Source organism: Formica exsecta, unplaced genomic scaffold, assembly GCF_003651465.1.
Source record: "Formica exsecta isolate Colony F162 unplaced genomic scaffold, ASM365146v1 scaffold722, whole genome shotgun sequence".
In the NCBI taxonomy this organism is placed as follows: Eukaryota; Metazoa; Arthropoda; class Insecta; order Hymenoptera; family Formicidae; genus Formica; species Formica exsecta.
The window spans coordinates 62,031-68,060 of NW_021853488.1; the positions used below are offsets into that span (position 1 = coordinate 62,031).

Sequence of the window (6,030 nt, forward strand, 5' to 3'; positions counted from 1 at the left end):
TGGTTATATTCGCTGCGACAGTAAAAATGTGGCTAATATAACGTCCTGCCAGCCTTAATTACAGCTATTTGGCAATAAATGTTATTTTGCTGGACTTTTGACTGCAAAAGCGCTGTGACAGCTAATAAAAAGTCAAAAACGCAGCCACAGCTATTTTAGCTGTATTAATAGCTGTAAAGTTGCCGTAATAGCGATCAGAAAAATTAAAATTAGCTGCAGCGATTTTAGCTGCATTAATGGATATGAAGTCGCTGTGATTTGTATGTCACAGCGAAAGTCAAGAATAACGTGACTATCAGTTTTATATTAAATTTAGCATATATCAGCGATGGTCAGCGACCCATGCGTTCATTTATGCGGCTCTAAAATTATTATTTAAGGATGTGTGTAGTTCTGTAATCACTGTACTTATATAAATTTGCGTCCGCTCTAGTATACTTTATATGTTATAAATTGTAATAATTTGCAACGATTATATAATCTTTAAATTTGATTTAAGTTTAGTAAGGCAAAGGTTCCGGGTTGTCAAAGGTTCAATACCAGTTGAAGCCAAAAATTTTTTTTAATACTCTTTTCAATCTTTTTACATAATTTTAAAATTAAAATTTAACTTTCATTGAATATAAATTTACATATGAAAAACATTATCCGTTTATTAGTTTGTTTATCTTTATTACTATCATTGCCGTAATGTGGCTATGACAACATCTTTACGGCAAAATAGTTGTGCAGCCAAATGGCTATGACAACGTCTTTACAGCAAAATAGTTATGCAGCCAAATGGCTGTGACATCGTTTTCAAAGCCTAAAAATGTTGTCCCACTTTTGCTGTCACAACTTTATCAGAACGTCACAATGACGTTGTGGCAGTAGCTGTGGTAGACAAAAATGCTGCAGTTTAAGCTGCGACAACGTTATCGCAGACGTTTTAAAGCTTCATGTGCTACTTGGGCGATATTGCTCTTTTTCCATGGTTGCAAACAAACACAAACTTGCCCACTTTCAACAGCTATCAAAACAAAACTACTCGATAAATCTGTCTGAAATTTTGACAGGCGTCGTTCGAAAGATGGCGTTAAACGATGGTATACAGATTTTGAGTCAGTGGCGCTATCAGTCGTTAAACACGGGTACTTATCATACAGCCCTCGTATATGTACATACGTAGATCTTATATCTATGGGTATCTCTCTTATCTATCTCATCTATGGATATGTATGATTATGCATAAAAAATCGAAGTACAGATCGCAATATAAAAATTTTCTTTCGAAAAAGATGTTAAATAAGTGTTTTCAAATTATTGAGAAAAATAAGATAAAAGTTGTGCAAATTAGAAATTTGCACATTGTTTCTTCATCATTTTATTTCGCTCACAAAGCTTAAGTTCCATAAAGCAAGCGAGTTTTTCAATTTTAGCTTTCTCATAGAGGAAGATATCTTAAAATTTGCGAAAATTACAGCGTATACAGACATTTCTAAAAAAATTCAGAATTTTATAAAAAATGAACACTTTCACCGACCCTCACCAAATTCAATATCAATCATCCTTTAATGATACTCTATTCATTTTAAAGAATTTAGCTCGATATCTCAAAAATTGCGAAAGTTAGAGGTTGCACAATGTACATTCCGTACATACGTATACAGGGTGAGGCATCTAAGACAGGCCACCCGCATAACTCCCACAGTTTTGGAGATAGGAGAAAATGATTGAAATAAAAGTTGTATGATATCGAGGAGGAAATCTTGTGGAAGTAAACATTTTTTTTAGGTGGAAGCGCTTTAGAGATTTGAAGATCATCTTTATTTTTTTTAAATGGAACCCTCTATTTCTCATTACATATTCTTGTAGCTTACCTCGAGAGCTTTCCAAAACACTATAATAAAGTATTTTTTCATTAACTACTTTTTGAGTTATTTTATATTTTAATCTGACATATCGTACATGCATACGTACATGCATACGTACATGCATACGTACATGCATACGTACATGCATACGTACATGCATACGTACATGCATACGTACATGCATACGTACATGCATACGTACATGCATACGTACATGCATACGTACATGCATACATGCATACATACATATAGATATTTTTAAAAATATGATTTTTCGACGTTTTAGAACATTTTAAAAACATTGGTATAGAAAAATGGAAAAAAAATTTTGTCATGAAAATAAAACTTCTATGAGGAAGCAAAATGATACAGCTTCGTTAAATGTAGCGCGCTCAAACTATGTGTGTATGTGTGTGTGTGTGACTGTCATGCATAAATTATATTTTATTTAAATCTCACCAATTAATACCAACGACTAGCAATAATAAATAATAAATAAGATTTTATTTTATGATTTTAATAAATTGCATAACCTCACGATCTGTCTCATGCCACAAATATTTGTCTTTGTGTACCCGATTATAATTTAAATAAAGAAAAAAATTTTATGCGCAATTAGCTCAAACTAACCACGTTGATATCAAACGAACGGGAATAAAGAAATCAGTCCTTCACCTTAATATACTATATCATAGAAATGAAAGAGTGCTGTGTCGAGCTGTAGTATCTAGTAGTAAAGTGGGGATAAAGTAGGCACCCAGACAGCACAAAACGTCCTCAGGATCATCCTGAATATGTCCAGGATGGTTCAGGATATTTGTAGGATGTTTTAAGATATTATTATAAATATATTTTATGAAAATTTAATATGCATACATGATTACTTTCGGTTATGTAGGCTATTTAATATAATTTAGAAATTTTAAGTATTGTAATAAGTATTAATGTCCTATAAATGTCCCCTGGATAACCCCTGGATGTCTGTAGGATATCTGCCCTGTCTATTATATTGGATGTCCTTTGGATTTCCAGAGGATATATACATGTGCAATTAATTGTTAACATTAATTTCGTTTAATATTAATAATTGAATTTGTTGCGCACATTTTCATATATTCAAAATTATTATTTATTTAATATTTCATGAGAAATGTTACTATGCGCAACATTCCAAAAACTTTACAAAAAATAGTATTCAACCGCTAGTTCGTTTGTTTACCGCTATGCGACGCGCGAACTCGTATTTGAGATTTGGTCATGAGAATTATATAAAGCTTGCAAAGAGCAACTAACAGGAAATTAAAAATATAATTATTTTTTATCAGTTCAATTTCTGATGCAATCTTAACATAGGGAATTCAGATATTGGATTGTTTTGAAATTATTACACGACTCAAACCCGGAAGCCAAACCTAAAATATTCATGTACAGCACGAAAACGTCAAATTTTAAAGAACGTGAACTATTTTTAGTATTAGATTTTTAGTATTGGCAGTAAATAACAGATCGCAATCTTAATTTATATTTAAGTTTTAGAATTTGTTCCTTTTAACGTATGAAAAATATCCCTAACATATCCTATAGAAATCCTTAAGATGTTCCACAGGATCTCCCTGGATTCTCCAGAGGCTAGTGTACGGCTATCATTTACTCTTCCTCAGGACATCCAGAGGAGATCCGAGGATTAAAATAGGATATCCTCAGGATATCCTACATGTATGTCCTGGATGCCCTTTGGACGTCCTAAGGACATCCTTGTGCTGTCTGGGCAATATGACAGACACAACAAATAAAAAAGTTTGCAAAGATAATCAATCATACATTTGACACTCGTTCTGTATAAAGTTTGAAATTAAAGAATGTGCTTTAAGAATGAAAACTTGTCGCGTACTATTACAAATTTGGGGTGGAGTTCCGAAAAGGTCCCGTCTCCGATTTTGATGAAACTTTGTGAAAAGCTTCCTTTCAGGTTGAAATGAAAGATCCTAAAAGGAATTTTCTCATATCTGTCCTCCCATCTAAGCATGTACTTTGCAGTACATATACGATTCCACATAGGTTTGCAACTTTCCACGCAAAGCGAGGTTCCACGCAAACCTATTTGTCTAGTTTTGTGGTAGTGGAGCCCCCCGCAGGGGGGCGAAACCCACTGTTTCCACGCATACACTTTTCCACGCGAAGCGAGGTTCCACATGGGTTTGCAACTTTCCACGCAAAGCGAGGTTCCACACAAACCTATTTGTTTAGATTTTTGGTAGTGGAGCCTCTCGCAGGTGGGCGGAACCCACTGTTTCTACGCATACACTTTTCCACGCGAAGCGAGGTTCCATTGGGTTTGCAACTTGCCATGCAAAGCGAGGTTATGTATTGGGACTTCTACGCAATACTGTCAGCCTTTATAGTTTCACCTATACAGCAATTGATTTGAGATATATGTTTAACTTTGATTTTCTCGAAAACTATCACTTGTACGGTAAAAATGAATAGGACATAAAATGTTTATCACTGTGAGATCTAAAACTTTTGTCGAAAACATTTATCATGATTTTCCGTATTTACTGAGATAAGCGTAAAAAACTATAATTTTTATGGGTTTTTCATGGTTTTCACCATGAAAATCAAATAGCCGCTAATTTTCACTATGATATTCGTAATCAGCGCATCAAAATACGTAAGAATATTGAGTTTCAAAAAAATCAGAGACGGGACCTTTTCGGAACTTTATCCCAAATATGAATTAATACGACCTAATAAAATGAATAATACCGTTCACTAGCAATACCACACAACCATAAATGTATCAAACTGACGTCAGTCTATATCACGTGATGTTTTCGTTTGTGTACACTGTACACTAGCGGACCGGTCACTATTTTCGATAAATTATCTATTGATGAGTTACATTTTTTTCGTCCACAAGTGAACGAAGTCCGCGGAGAGATCTGATCATGAAATACGAAAATTGAAGACATTCTCTCTCGAAGAACGGAGTATACGTACATTAGGAAGTGACTGATTGAGTGACCTCTTTCACAAAAAGGATGCAAAGATAAAATTATCTTTCAAAATATTATTATTCTTACGATAGTTGAAATATTTCACTTAACGCAACAAACAATATCCAAATAAACGACGAATATGACGTACTTAAATACGATGGTAACGTAATTGGTAATTGCAACAGCTGACACATCCGTAGCTATTCCAGCTGACCAATTTGCAATGATGTGAGTGGAAAGAATACTGGCCGCTGTGGTCCAAGTTAGATCAACTTATAAGTGCCACCGCAAGGAGATGCGTGAACGAGGATATGAGTCACGATGAATTGCGAAAACTATATCATTAATAAAATAAGAATTTTATACTTTATATAAATTTGGCATTCATTAAATGCTAGACGGTTACTTTATTTTAGTATTTAATAATATGTGTAATATATAGTTTAAGTTTAATTACTAATAATAAGATAAATAAGAATTAAAGACAAATAATTTAAGTATTTCTTGTTAGTGGCGACTGAGTCAGAACATAAATACATTTGACGATGTGAAATTTGTGGCAGTCAGTGTGGTTGCGAAACTGTACGAACAACAGCAACAGCCAAACCTAAGTAAAAACCATAGAATTATTTCAGCACAATGTTTACTGGCATTGTATATTATTTCTTGATGATATTCTGAACATTGTCTAAATTATTTATATTCATACTTTATCATAGTGTTTTGAAAAGTTCTCGAGCTAAGCTACAAGAATATGTAATGGAAAAAGGGGGTTTCTATTTAAGAAATTAAAGGTGACCTTCACGTGACCTTCAAACGACTATCCAAGGTCAAACCAATGGCACCTTCTTATATCCTCCTCTGAGTCGAATAACTTTTGTCTGAAACATTTTTTTGGAAATGCATGGTTTTTGAGATATTACGGTGTGACAGTTAAAATGGGATACTGTGTATATATGACTGTTGTTTTTTAGCAAACATTTATTTTGTATTTTTCTAAAATATCAATAAGTCTTAGTTTATACTTTGAAGAGTGTCTAATGTTTATGCAAAAAATTATTTGTGAAATTAGTAAATAAAGAATTTTGTTAAATTATGCATTTTTTACACTATAATTAATAAAATATTATTTATATATGTATCAATAATGTCTTGTGAACTTTATTTAAAAAATATGT

At 33.2% G+C, this 6,030-nt stretch overlaps 1 protein-coding gene across 1 annotated transcript in view; it reads right to left on the reverse strand.

Moving 5' to 3' along the window:
• The window catches only part of LOC115243735 (cytochrome P450 6B1-like), a 16,979-nt gene extending 11,859 nt beyond the window's left edge, over positions 1 to 5,120 (reverse strand). The window contains exon 1 of the mRNA XM_029820935.1: positions 5,001 to 5,120. The gene's annotated coding sequence lies outside the window, so the exon portion shown is untranslated. The remainder of the gene's footprint in view (positions 1 to 5,000) is intronic.
• Between the last annotated feature and the right edge of the window lie 910 nt (positions 5,121 to 6,030).